Consider the following 15,766-nt stretch of genomic DNA (forward strand, 5'->3'; position numbering starts at 1 on the left):
ATGTGTCATGAATAGTTGTCACCATGTGGACCAGCCTCTTGTCTTTCCATATAAGAAGAGTCACTTCTCCCTTCCGTAAGAATGTCATTTCTCCCCTCTGCAGATATTTAGATTTCTCCTTTAATTGGTTTGGTAGACCACGATTCTCTCTTATAGTCCCACAAACTCTGGTTTTATTTTCAACAATATTTCAGATGTGGACACACTGTTGTAATAACTGTCTTGGTAAATATGGTGCCACGAACCAAGATAACGTTGTAGGACCAATAATACTGTTTCTTGTAGTTTCTTTCCTTCATCCATGTAAATCTCAAGGTTGCATATATATCCAGTTTCACTTTCACCAACCATCCTGACCAAAATTCCATATTTTGTAAGTTTTCTGGGATTACAGGTTTTGAATCTGAGTCATCCTCTCTACTTTATCACTGCCTCCACAAGTGACAGCTCTTGTTTGGTTATATAGATTGATTGAAATTTTGGTAGAGGGACTTCACTGGTGGTCCACTGGGTAAGACTCTACGCTCCAAAGCCAGGGGGCCCAGGTTTGATCCCTGATCAGGGAACTAAATCCCACATGCATGCTGCAACCGAGAGTTTGCATGCCGCAACTAAGACCCGGCGCAGCCCGCATAAATAGATAATAGATAGATAAATAAATAAATAAATAGATAAATAAATATTTTAAAAATTTTTGGTAGAAAATAATCCAAGAGAGGTTTAACATTTGAAGTTCTGTCTGTAGGAAGTGGAGTTCCTGAGTTATCATTAAAGTGAAGAAATGTCATTATTTGTTGGAACCTTCTTCTCGTCATAATCTTTGGAAAGATAGGTGTTTCAAGTAAGGTATCAGTCGAACAATGTTCTTTCCAGTGTGACTTTCTTATTTGTCCCATCAAAGTTATTAATCCAAGAAACTTCTTCATGTCACTATTGGTTACATCAGAACTTTTTAAAGCCTCATCATACTTTTTATATGATTTTTCATTCTGTTGGTGATACAAGTTTGTTTGACAAGTGACCAACTCAAAAAAGTCGTTACCAAAAATTGTTATTTCACTAACATTTTGCAGGTTATTACATTCAATAGTTAAACCTGGGCTTTCCTGGTGGCGCAGTGGTTAAGAATCCGCCTGCCAATGCAGGGAACACGGGTTCGAGCCCTGGCCCAGGAAGGTCCCACATGCCGCGGAGCAACTAAGCCCGTGTGCCACAACTACTGAGCCTGCGCTCTAGAGCTCGTGTAACTACTGAGCCCACGTGCCATAACTACTGAAGCCCGCACGCCTATAGCCCATGCTCCGCAACAAGAGAAGCCACTGCAATGAGACGCCCGCACACAGCAATGAAGCGTAGCCCCCACTCGCTGCAACCAGAGAAAGCCCGCACACAGCAACAAAGACCCAACGCAGCCAAAAATATAAATAAATAAATAAATAAATAAATTTATTTTTTAAAAAAAGTTACACCTGACACACCTGTAAAGTCTTCTAATTTTTGTGAAATGTTGTCTTCAACCCACTCTTCTGCAGAAGAAAAGGATCATTCTCCAGCACCATGGGTTTCATTTTCACTTCCCATATCAGAATCAATCACTAAGGTTTTTTGTCTTTTTGTTGGTCTAATATTCACATTCGCCTGAATCAGAACTATGTTCTGAAGAACTATCATCTTCTGAGAGACTAGTACATACATCGCTCAGACAATCAGAGAAAGCATCTGGATAAAATTCACTGAAATATTCTTCTTCACTCAAAATTTCACAATGCATCATTTTTGAAAATTTTACGATAATAAACTTGCGCTTATAATGTACACAAGGTTGGAACAAAAACCTAATGGAGCAAAATGTGAATGATAACGACAATCATAAGTTGTATAATGAACCCTTGATCAATTTTAAGCTCTAACAACATCTCATGGTGATGTTAATTGTATCGGCTAACAAAAGACGTATTGATATGTCTCCGGTCAATAAATTGTTAACTGGTCTGTTTCCACTTTTGCTGCCTTATAATCTTGTCTTCACACAGCAGCTAGAGTAATCAGTGAGATCTAAGCCTCTAATGGAGTCCCAAATGTTCAGAATGAAAAGCTAAGTCTGCTTAAGATGGGCAATTATTTCTTGGAGAGGACCAAAAAAAGCACTCACCATAAAAGAAAAAGATTGATAGATCAAATTTCATTAATATCCTACTGTACAGCACAGGGAACTATATTCAATATCCTGTGATAAACCATAATGGGAAAGAATATGAAAAAGAATATATATATGTAAAAAAATTTTTTTAACTTGTAATTATCAAAAGACACTATTAAGAAAATGCACAGGCAAACCACAGACCAGGAGAAAATATTTTACTTTGTATATATGACAAAACACTTGTATCCAGAATATACATAAAAACTTCTACAACTCAATAAAAAGACAGACAACCCAAAACACGGGCAGAATCTTCGATACTGGTCTTACCAATACAATGTCTTTCTAGATAAGCTTCCTCAGGCAAGGGAAACAAAAGCAAAAGTAAACAAATGGAATTACATCAAACTAAAAGGCTTCTGCACAGCAAAGGAAACCATCAATAAAACAAAAAGACAACCTACCAAATGGGAGAAGATATTTGCAAATGATGTATCTGAAAAGGGGTTAATCTCCAAAATATATAAACAACACATACAACCAACAACAAAAAAAACCCTGATTTTAAAATGGACAGAGGAGCTAAATAGACATTTTTTCCAAAGAAGACATATAAATGGCCAACAGGCACATGAAAAGATGTTCAACATCACTAATTTTTAGGGAAATGCAAATCAAAACCACAATGAGATATCCCCTCATGCCTGTTAGACTGGCTATTATCAAAAAGACAAGAAATAACAAGTGTTGGCAAGGATCTGGGCAAAAGGGAACTCTCATACACTGTTGGTGGGAATGTAAACTGGTGTAGCCACTATGGAAGACAGTATGGAGATTCCTCAAAAATTTAAGAATAGAATTACCGGGACTTCCCTGGTGGCGTAGTGGTTTAAGAATCCGTCTGCCAATGCAGGGGACACGGGTTCGAGCCCTGGTCCGGGAAGATCCCACATGCCGCGGAGCAACTAAGCCTGTGTGCCACAACTACTGAGCCCGAGTGCCACAACTACTGAGCTCTGCAACAAGAGAAGCCACCGCAATGAGAAGCCCACGCACCGCAACAAAGAGTAGCCTCCACTCACCACAACTAGAGAAAGTCCGTGTGCAGCAATGAAGACCCAACACAGTCATAAATGAATGAATGAATGAATGAATGAATGAATGGATAGAATTACCATATGATCCAGCTATCCCACTTCTGGGTATTTATCCAAAGAATATGAAAACACTAATTCAAAAAGATATATGCACCTCTATGTTCATCACAACCTCATTTACAATAGCCAAGATATGGAAACAACCTAAGCACCCATCAACAGATAAATGGATAAAGATGTGGGATATATACACAATGGAATATTACTCAGCCATAAAAAGATGAAATCTTGCCATCTGCCACAACACGGATGGACCTTGAGGTTATTATGCTAAGTAAAATAAGTCAGATAGAGAAAGACAAATACCATATGATATCACTGATATGTGGAATATAAAACAAAACTAATTTTAAAAAAGCAAAATAAATGAACAAACTAAATCAAACAAAAACAAACATGCAGATACAGAGAACACAGTAGTGGTTACTGGGGGTGGAGGGTGCCCAGGAGAGGGCAAAATGGGTAAAGGAGATCAACTGTATAGTGATGAATAGAAAAGAAATTTTTGGTGGTGAGCACACTGTATGGTATACAGAAGTAGAAATATAATGTTGTACACATGAAACATATAACAAAATGTCATTGAAGATACGGAGCAATGACTAGAACTCAGTAAGGCTGGTGCCTCACTGTTGTTCCTCAAAGACTGCAAGCATTCTCCAACCTCAGAGTTTCTGCAACTTCATGGAAAATTCTTTATCCAGTTACCTACACATTTTATGTCATTCAGGTCTCTGCTCAAATCACTTCTTTAGAAATCTGTTCTATCACCTTAAACAACAATCTTCATTCTGTATCCTCTTACTGTGATTTTTGAGTACTAATCACAACTTTACACCACATATTTGTTATTGTCTTTCTTTCCATATTGAATACTTGTATCTGGAATGTTGATTCTTGGTTTTGTCCACCACTCTACCTCCAATGCTAGAACGGTTTCTAGCACATAGTTGGTTTAGTAAATATTAGCAGCACAAATAGATCACTTTAAAAAGCAACAGGGCTTCCCTGGTGGCGCAGTGGTTGGGAGTCTGCCTGCCAATGCAGCGGACACGGGTTCGAGCCCTGGTCTGGGAAGATCCCACATGCCGCGGAGCAACTAGGCCCGTGAGCCACAACTACTGAGCCTGCGCGTGTAGAGCCTGTGCTCCACAACAGGAGAAGCCACGACAATGAGAAGCCCGCGCACCGCGATGAAGAGTAGCCCCCGCTCGCCGCAACTAGAGAAAGCCTGCGCACAGAAATGAAGACCCAACACAGCCAAAAATAAATAATAAATAAATAAATAAATTTATAAAAAAATTAAAAAAATAAAAATAAAATAAAAAGCAACAGCCTAAGTGATTACATCATAAAGATCATCAATACTATCCATATAAAATAAATTAATAAAAAAACCCTGGGACTTCCCTGGTGGTGCAGGGAATAAGTTGGCGCAGGTGGATAAGACTCCACGCTCCCAATGCCGGGGGCCTGGGTTTGATCCCTGGTCAGGGAACTAGATCCCACATGCATGCCACAAGTAAGGAGCCTGCCTGCCGCAACTAAGAGCCAGTGCAACCAAATAAATAAATAAATATAAAAAAAAAAAACACCTTTACTAATGTTACATGAATGGGGATTTATGGCTAGAGAGAAATTTTCCAATTAAAACATAATACAGTGATTCAAAAAGGGATCTATCTCAAATACCTTAGAAGATAATATTTGCTCTGGAACAATTAGATTGTTCAAAATGTGGAAAGCCATTAATACTAAAACACATATGAAAAGTCTGAATAAATATGCTTCATTGAAGTAGAGAAGAAAAGGTAATATTTCTAAATTAGTGTTCATATTAATTTAATACTAATGTATCAATAACAGTTTATATTAACATTTTTATAATTTAAAATATATCTATGTAAACTGAGCATTATAAGTAGACACTTTCCTACATCATGTATAAACAATAAAATTAAACTTAACCAAACTTAACTTTGATTAAAAAACTTTTTTAAAAAATATTTTAAGTGGGAGAGTAGGAATCTTATAATCAGGCATATATGGTTATTCAACTCTCTGAGCCTTCAGTGTCATACTTGTAAAATTAAAATCATTACCTACTCCTTAGTTATTTGAAGATTATATAATATACTCTACGCAAAGTGCTTAGCATAGTGTCTGGTTATGACCATTAAAAAATAAACACTCTTTTCTAGATCATAATATATCTAACAGTTCTTTATTAATTCAACTACAACTAATTCATTATACCTGTATAAATAAGGACTCTCCCTGAAATTACTTATCATGGAGTGCTACATTTCAGAAAAAAATTAAATGTAATTGGCATTTTCAAATCTATGGCTATAAACACACATATCTGGGAATAAGCATGCATGTATTAAGTATGTATTTTAGTAATCAAATAAGCAGAAGCAAAATTTGAATATAACCATAGCATGTATAAAACCGTAACAAGAAAAATCTTATACTCAAAACTACTAACAATATTCACTTTGACTATAAAAGTTTACTCATGACAATATATACCTACGAAGTTCATAACAAGATAGACCTATAAATTGGATTTTAAATGTCACATTTTAAAAACCAATTAAGATATAATTTTGACTTAAGTAAAAAAAATTTCAGAACACAGTATGCTATCATTTATGAGCACACACACATTACATATGTATATATAGAAATATAGACACACACATATCCATATATCTATAGATATCCGTAGATATATAGACACACACACATGAACATATATACACACATATGTCTGTAAATGCATAGAACAATCTGAGGAAGGATACATACAAACCTGACAACTTTGTCTCCAGGCAGGAGAGCTGGAAGGCTGGAGAGGGGGAAAGCAGGCTTACTTAGTACTGCATATCTTTTGAATTTGGCATCATGTGTACATATTAAGTATGAAAATATTTTTAATTGTTTAAAAATATCTTTTTAAAGATATTCCTTTTGAGATCTTGGTCAAATTTTTATAGGAAGCCCATTTATCAAACAAATCTAATGAATATGTGTTCTCATTCTGGGTTTTCCAAGTGTGGCTTATTGACAAGGAGGCACTCTTGCCTAGGTCTTTAGGACTTTGGCCAACCATAATTCAAAACCCATACTCATCTTTAGAAAACACAAAAGGTGAAGTAGCTCATGTTCTTTGTACAATGAGCCAGTGCAAAACTCTCTAACTATAACCAAAAGAAGGCAGACACTCTTAATCACTGTACCACTTAGTCTCTGACAAAATTTGAGAACCTCTCTCACATGAGTTCTTCTAGAACAAAGAGTTTGTTCAATATTTGTGCAGGTATCCTATCTGGTCCAATACCTTTCCTTTAAATTACCCTGCTTACTTCCACAAAGAATATCAGGATCCTCAGGCCCCTTCATGAATCTGCTTTACTTCACTGTAATTTCCCCCCTCTCAGCTGGCCTTTCCCACTTTGTCATTTAATATGTTAATTCTGGTTCTCTCTTCTGCCATAAGAGGCCTCAAGAGGGATACAATGCTTTTTATTTAGTAAACACCTACACCGCTATAAGGGAACCTACTGTTGCTGTTAAAGCCAATTTGTGTTATCAATGAATAACACAATGAGTAATTATAAGGTAACTCCTGCTCTCCTTATTAAAAAAATCTAGGTCAGGGACTTCCCTGGTGGTGCAGTGGTTAAGAGTCCGCCTGCCAATGCAGGGAACACGGGTTCGAGCCCTGGTCTGGGAAGATCCCACATGCCACGGAGCAACTAAGCCCGTGTGCCACAACTACTGAGCCTGCGCTCTAGAGCACGCGTGCTGCCCGCACACCTAGAGCCCATGCTCTGCAACAAGAGAACTACCACAATAAGAAGCCTGCGCACCACAACGAAGGGTAGCCCCCGCTCACAGCAACTAGAGAAAGCCTGTGAGCAGCTACAAAGACCCAACGCAGACAAAATTAAATAAATAAATTTATTTAAAAAAAAAAAAAAAAATCTAGGACAGAGTTTCTCCTAAATGAAAATTTTTAAATATGTCCACATGCACTTACAATCCTGTACTTCAACTTAATCTTTTATTCAATCTGTACTATGCTACATAAAGCAATAAATATAAAAAATAAAGAATAAATAAACAAACAATAGTTTCCTTCCTGTGAACCACAGGCTTCCTGTAGGGCCTCACTGATTCTTTGATCTCTTTCTTGCATTAACAACGTAAGTATAAAACACTACCTAGATACTGAAGTGTCTAACATTTTTTCAAATTTAAATAATACTAGTAGTCATAAAAATAAAATCTATTTTAAAGTACTATTAAATTCATAGAAGGTTGACCAAAAACCTAATCAACAGATACTAAACGTATCATTTCTACCATGTGAACTATCAAAAGGAACACTGCATAGCAGTGGGGAAAGGATCATGTTCTAGTAAATGGTACTGGGGCAACAGAATTCCCATTAAGGGGTAAAAGCCAAGCTGGATCTGGATTCACACCATACCTAAGAAGTAGATTATGAAAGTCAAAACAATAAAGTTTTCAGAAGATAATATAGGAAGATATCTTCATGATGTTGGAAATAGGGAAAAAAATTTTAAGGACAAAAGAGCAATAATCATAAAGCAAAACAATGATAACTTTGACCCAATGAGAATTAAGAACTTCTGTACATTAAAAGGCACCATTAAGGGACTTCCCTGGTGGTGCAGTGGTTAAGAATCTGCCTGCCAGTGCAGGGGACACTGGTTCGAGCCCTGGTCCGGGAAGATCCCACATGCCACAGAGCAGCTAGGTCCGTGCACCACAACTACTGAGCCTGTGCTCTAGAGCCCACGAGCCACAACTACTGAGCCCGCGTGCCACAGCTACTGAAGTCTGTGCGCCTAGAGCCCTGCTCCGCAACAAGAGAAGCCACCTCAATGAGAAGCCCACACACCACAACAAAGAGAAGCCCCTACTCAACGCAACTAGACAAAGCCCGCGTGCAGCAACGAAGACCCAACACAGCCAAAAATAAATAAAAACAAAAAACAAACAAAAACAAGGTAACTTGTAAAAAAAAAAAAAGGGGCACCGTTAAGAAAGTAAAGATGCAGAAGATATTTGTAACACAAAAGGGGCAGAGAACTTATAACCAGAACATAAAAAGAATTCCTTTAAATTCTAAGAAAAAGACACAGAACCCAGTAGAAAAATGGGCAAAAAACTTTTAACAGATACATCACAATAGAGGAAATAAATATGTCCAATATACATATAAAAGGTAACCAACCTCATTAAAATCAGGAAATAAAAATTAAAACCTCCATCAGATACCCACCAAGTTAGCTAACAGCAAGAAGTCTGAAAATATCAAGTGTTAATGAGGACACAGAACAGATGGTATCCACTCCTGGAAGTAGTGTAACTGCTATAACCTAAAGATATGTATACCCTATAACCTAGCAAGACCACTCCTAGGCATATATATTATGGAAAAGTGTGCTTATATGCACCAGCCTGAACATTAAGTACATAGCAGCACTGTGCACAGTAGCCCCAAACTGAAACAGTCCAGATGTTCATCAACGTCCACCAGTGGCAGAATGGATAAATACATTCAGTATATTCCTATAATGGAATACAGGGCACTGCAGCTACACAAAATGACATGGATAAATCTTTAAAACTTAATACTGAGTGAAAGCAACCACACAGTATTTACTGTGATTCCATTTATATAAAATACAAAAAAAAAAAGGGTAAATTAAGCTATATTGCTCAGGGATGCACACTTACATTGTCACACTATAAAGCAAATTAAGAAAATTACTGAGGACTTCCCTGGTGGCGCAGCGGATAAGACTCTGCACTCCCAATGCAGGGGGTGCAGGTTTGATCCCTGGTCAGGGAACTAGATCCCACATGCATGCCGCAACTAAGAGTTCGCATGCCACAACTAAGGAACCCATGTGCCACAACTAAGGAGCCCACATGCTGCAAGTAAGACCCGGAGCAACCAAATAAATAAATAAATATTTTTAAAAAGAAAAAGAAAATTCCTACCTCAAAAGTCAAAGTAAGGTAGTCTCTTTGGGGAAGGAGAGGATGTGATCAGAAGGGGCCATGTGAGAGGTTCTTAGGGTTATAGCACTAAGCTGTAAAATTGTTATATGCATTTTTCTGAGGTAATGATAATTTTCACAATAAAAAGTTTATAATTTTTAAGGAGAGGGGGTCATACTAAAAACAGACGGATACCATCTACCCCAAAACATTTCTTATAGTGTTTTAAACACAACTAAACCAATTCAGTAAAACAGATTTAAAAGACGAAAATTGTTTACTCCATAGATGCTGAAAACACAATAAAAGTTCAGTAGCCACTCTTGATAGAAACTCTTAATAAAATAGGTATAGATAAAAGTTCAATGCTTGCAAGTGATAAGACTATACGTCAGGAAAATCTAAAAGAGTCAACTGAGAAACTATTAGAAATAAAAAGAAAATTTAGTAAGGTAGCATAATACAAAATTAATATAGAGGGATCAAGAACCTCGTATATCTCATAACTAGAAGGTATAATGGAAGATAAGACTCCATTCATAATAGCAACAAAAAGTATAAAACACCTAGGAATATATTTAATAAGAAATATGTAAAATCTTTATGAAGAAAATTTTAAACACTACTTAAAGACACAGAAGACAAACAATGGAAAGGTAAATAATATTCTTAGTTGGGGATATATCTTAAATATTGTTAATTCTCTTAAGTTACATATCATATGATCCCAATAAAAATACTAACAGGATTTTTTTCATTTTATAATTATGCAATCTGACTCCAATGTCCATATGCAAAAATAAATAAGAGGAACTAAATGAATTCAGAAAAAAAAAGTGTAACAAGAGGGCTTGCTCTACCAGACATTAGAACATATTACAAAGTTACAGTAACTATAATAAGTATGGAACTAAACTCAGGAATACAGAGCATATTTAAAAAGTAAGAAGAAGAATCAAATACATATATAATTTAGTATATGATAAAGGTGGCAATTGGATGTGGGGAAAAAGATGGATTATTCCATAAATGGTATCGCAGCAAAACTTTAAGTTGTATTCGTACCTTATACCTATTAGGAAAATTCCAGATGGAACAAAGATTTATATGTAAAAACAGGAACTACTAAAATACTGATTTAAAAAAATAATCTCTGGCTGGCAAAAGCCTTTCTAAATATGTCTTAAGCACATGAAAAGATGCTCAACACCACTAATTATTAGAGAAATGTAAATCAAAACAACAATGAGATTATCACCTCACACCTATGTCAGAATGGCTATCACCAAAAGGTCTACAAATAATATATGTTGGCAAGGATGTGGAGAAAAGGCAGCTCTTGTACACTGTTGGTGGGAATGTAAATTGGTGCAGCCGCTATGGAACAGTACGGAGGTTCCTCAAAAAACTAAAAATAGAACTACCATATGATCCAGCAATTCCACTCCTGGGTATGAATACAGAAAAAACAAAAACACTCATTCAAAAAGATATGCGCACCCCAATGTTCACAGTAGCACTATTTACAACAGCCAAGACACGGAAGCAGCCCAAGTGCCCACCAACAGACGAACAAATAAAGATGTGCTACAGGGACTTCCCTGGAGATCAAGTGGTTAAGACTCCATGCTTCCACTTCAGGGGACACGGGTTTGATACACACACACACACACACACACACACACACACACTCACACACACACACACACATATATATACACACACACAATGGAAAATTAGCCATAAAAAGGAATGAAATTCTGCGATTTGCAGCAATGTCGATGGACCTAGAGATTATGCTTAGTGAAATATGACAGGCTGAGAAAGACAAATACTGTATGATAATCATTTATATATGGAATCTAAAAAATAATACAAATGAATATATATGCAAAACAGAAACAGACTCACAGATATAGAAAACTAGTGGTTACCAAAGGGGAGACAGAGGTAGGAGGGGCAAGACAGGCATATGAGATTAACAGATACAAACTACTATGTATAAAATAGATAAGCAACAAGGATATATTGTATAGCGCAGGGAATTATAGCCATTATCTTGTAATAACTTTTAACGGAGTATAATCTGAAAAATACTGAATCATTATGCTGTACACCTGAAGCTAACATAATATTACAAATCAACTCTACTTCAATTAACATTTTTAAAATTTGTTTTAATAATTAAATGTCTTAAGATCTAGAAGTTATAAAAGAAACAAATACACTTAATACAAAAACACCTGGGCATTATAAAAATAACCATAAGCAAAATCAAAAGACATATGACAAATCGGGGAAAAAATACTACAACCCATATTATGGAAAAAGTTAAATCAGTAAAAAAGGGCAGCACCCAAGTAAAATGGACAATGACTTGAACAGATCACAGAAAAGTGAAATACAAATGGCTTTTTAAATCTATGAAAAGATTTTAATTTTACAATATAAAGAAATGCAAAGTAAAGGCAGTGCAAAATAATCATTTTTTACCATCAGATTAACAAAGATCAAAAAATTTGAGAAGATATGCTGCTGAGCAGGGTGTCTGACTAACAACCTGGTAGATGTTGATACAATCTCTATAAAGTGCAATTTGACAATATCAATCAAAATCACAAATATAAATACCTTCGGACCCAGCAATTCCACTTCCAGGAATTTATCCTAGATAAATGATATGAGATATGTACAATACTATTCATTGCAGCATAGATTCTTAATGATTTATGATAAATTCATTCCATTTAATTATAAAAAGGGGACTTCCCTGGCAGTGCAGTGGTTAAGAATCTGCCTGCCAGTGCAGGGGACACGGGTTCAATCCCTGGTCCGGGAAGATCCCACATGCCGCAGAGCAACTAAGCCCGTGCGCCACAGCTACTGAGCCTGCTCTCTAGAGCCCGTGAGCCACAACTACTGAGCCCACGTGCCACAACTACTGAAGCCCGTGTGCCTAGAGCCCATGCTCTGCAACAAGAAGCCACCGCAGTGAGAAGCCTGCGCACTACAACGAAAAGTAGCCCCCGCTCGCCACAACTAGAGGAAGCCCGCGTGCAGCAATGAAGACCCAACACAGCCATAAATAAATAAATAAATAAATAAATTTTAAAAATCATAAAAAGGAGGAAGCTCTTTTTTTTTAATATGCCACTTTTTTTTTTTTGGCTGTGTTGCGTGTTCATTGCTGCGTGCAGGCTTTCTCTAGTTGCGGCGAGCAGGGGCTACTCTTCGTTGCGGTGAACAGGCTTCTCATTGCTGTGGCTTCCCTTATTGCAGGGCACGGGCTCCAGGCACGGAGGCTTCAGTAGTTGCAACACGCAGGCTCAGTAGTTGCGGCACGCAGGCCCCTAGAGCGCGTGGACTTCAGTAGTTGTGGTGCGTGAGCTCAGTAGTTGCGGTGCATGAGCTCAGTAGTTGCGGTGCATGGGCTTCAGTAGTTGTAGCATGTGGGCTCTAGAGCACAGGCTCAGTAGTTGTGGCATACGGGCTTAGTTGTTCTGCCACATGTGGGATCTTCCCAGACCAGGGATCGGACCCGTGTCCCCTGCATTGGCAGGCAGATTCTTAACCACTGCACCACCAGGGAAGCCCCAGAAGCTCTTTATGTACTGATTTATAACAAGCTCCAAGATAAGCAAAGTACAGAACAGTTTTTCAGAAGATGCTACATTTATATTAAGAAGGAGTTTACAATTAACTAAAGTTGTTATTTCACCAGTAAAATTTAGCAGAAGCAATCAGATTTTTTTAATTAATTTTTATTGGAAGAAGCAATAAGTTTTAAGTTTAGAACAACACCTCTTCTTCCTCACTTCATTTAACATTTTAATGTTAGCCCTCTACATACACATATACACTCTCTTCCTCCCTCTCTCTGTATCAAAAAAGCCTTCTTATATTAATATTTGAGCATGATTGGGACTTCCCTGGTGGTGCAGTGGTTAAGAATCCGTCTGCCAATGCAGGGTACACGGGTTCAAGCCCTGGTCTGGGAAGATCTCACATGCCACAGAGCAACTAAGCCCATGCGCCACAACTACTGAGCCTGCGCCCTAGAGCCCGTGAACCATGACTACGGAGCCCACATGCCACAACTACTGAAGCCGATGCGACTAGAGCCCGTGCTCCGCAACAAGAGAAGCCACCACAATAAGAAGCTCCCACACCACAATGAAGAGTAGCCCCCGCTCGCCATAACTAGAGAAAGCCTGCACGCAGCAACGAAGACCCAATGCAGCCAAAAATAAATATATAAATAAATTTATTTTAAAAATATTTGAGCATGATAATCTTGGATTGAAAGGCAATCATTAGTTGAGCCATGATACACTTTTCTCCCTCTTATGTTTAAACATGGTGAAATTTAATCACAGAAAAGGAAGTACAAAGAGAGAACTACAAGGTGGTACACTCAGGAGGCCACATTTTTTAAAAGATTGAAATAGAAAAAACATACAGGGGCTTCCCTGGTGGCACAGTGGTTGAGAATCTGCCTGCTAATGCAGGGAACACGGGTTCGAGCCCTGGTCTGGGAAGATCCCACATGCCGCAGGGCAGCTAGGCCCGTGAGCCACAACTGCTGAGCCTGCGCGTCTGGAGCCTGTGCACCGCAACAAGAGAGGCTGCGATAGTGAGAGGCCCGCGCACCGCAATGAAGAGTGGCCCCCGCTTGCCGCAACTGGAGAAAGCCCTCGCACAGAAACGAAGACCCAACACAGCCAAAAATAAATTAATTAATTTAAAAAAAAAGAAAAAACATACAGAAAGTCAGCCAAAGTTGTCATTGCTTATGTCATATAAACAGGCCTCTAATGGATTCTGCTCTCGTATTATACTGAGATACAAATGTAAAATCTTCTAAAAATCCCAATATTAGAAGCTTCAATTCAACTGTACTTTAAAAGTTCCTTTATATATTGTCTATTTGGAACTCAGAATGTCATATCCTCCAAGCTACTGCTGTATGTAAGTAACAGGAAACCTAGCCCACATAATTCTATATAGCCCACATACGTCTGTATAGTTCAGTACTAGATTAAACATGTGATGAGGTTTTATTTTGTTTTTTGGCAACCTACCTACCATATTGTTTCTGTGGTTTTAGAAACCATTCTGGGGTATGCACAGTTACAGATCAAGCAGTAACTATATTCACAGTTCCATATTTTGAAATGGATTTATATAATATAGTAATGATCCTACCCCATTAGGCTATCTAAAAAGTCTAAAGAGAATTAGCCATATACCAAATACAAATCAGGCCCAAGAGAACAAAGAAATCCCTTCTAGAGTATACCTATTTTAAATAAATGACTGTTGTATATTTAGTTAAAATGACTTATCATTAGTACAAGTACTAGAGTAACACAAAGACACAGATTGTAGACCTGGTTCTGCCGCTGATTATGTGGTCTTACAGTATTACTTAACCTGTCTGGATCTCAGTTTCTTCACCTATAAAACAATTAGGAACTTTATTTCAAGTAATGGTGTAGTATATAATTTAAACAAATTCTCCCTCTCACTTACCCAACTCCCTCAAAACTAAAAAAGTTAGATAGGGGTAAAAAACCTCTTCTTAGAAGCATCAAAAAGCAAAAAGATAAGGAAGTCAAGATGAAGAAGAAACAGGATTACAAAATTAGGAAGCTATCCCATGCCAGGCCACTGTTGTTCTAGAGTCATTTGTTGATTTGGTAGACATGCCTTAGAGGCTGAGTCTAATGGGCCCTTGGGACAAAAGTTGGAATTCAGGGTCCATCAAGACTGGTGGGGAGGGGTCCTGGCAAACCAGTTCCTCCTTTGGACCTGAACCTCAAAAGGCGATAACCTCATAGTAAAGGTGACTAAGAAGAAAACTAGTCCACACATGGAATGCAATAAGACTTCAGAAAATCTGAAGCCCTGATATTGGAAAAAGATTATAACTGAGTACTAGTGACCCCCAGATGAAGTAAACAAAAATCTTCCCTAGACAAAGAAAATATCATCTTATTTTGACAATACAATTTTCCTAATTTAACATACAATAATCAAATAAACCCTGGCACATCAGAGGACAAGACAAATTAAATGAAAACAGTTAAAACAATGGACAATAAAACAGGAGTCCCCAGGTATTAGCAGATATATTTATATACTTTCTTACTATGTTCAAGAAGATAAAAGCGGGGCTTCCTTGGTGGCGCAGTGGTTAAGAATCCGCCTGCCAATGCAGGGCACACGGGTTCGAGCCCTGGTCCGGGAAGATCCCACATGCCACGGAGCAACTAAGCCCGTGCGCCACAACTACTGAGCCTGCGCTCTAGAGCCCGCGAGCCACAACTACTGAGCCCACGTGCCACAACTACTGAAGCCCACGTGCCTAGAGCCGGTGCTCTGCAACAAGAGAAGCCACCGCAATGACAAGCCCACGCAG

The 15,766-nt window shown here is 37.9% G+C and overlaps 1 protein-coding gene across 3 annotated transcripts in view; it reads right to left on the reverse strand.

The window, feature by feature from the left end:
* Positions 1-15,766, reverse strand: part of NPEPPS (aminopeptidase puromycin sensitive) — a 104,298-nt gene that overhangs the window by 47,071 nt on the left and 41,461 nt on the right. The window lies entirely within an intron of this gene.

Source organism: Balaenoptera physalus, assembly GCF_965194825.1.
Source record: "Balaenoptera physalus genome assembly, chromosome: 20".
NCBI classification, from domain to species: Eukaryota; Metazoa; Chordata; class Mammalia; order Artiodactyla; family Balaenopteridae; genus Balaenoptera; species Balaenoptera physalus.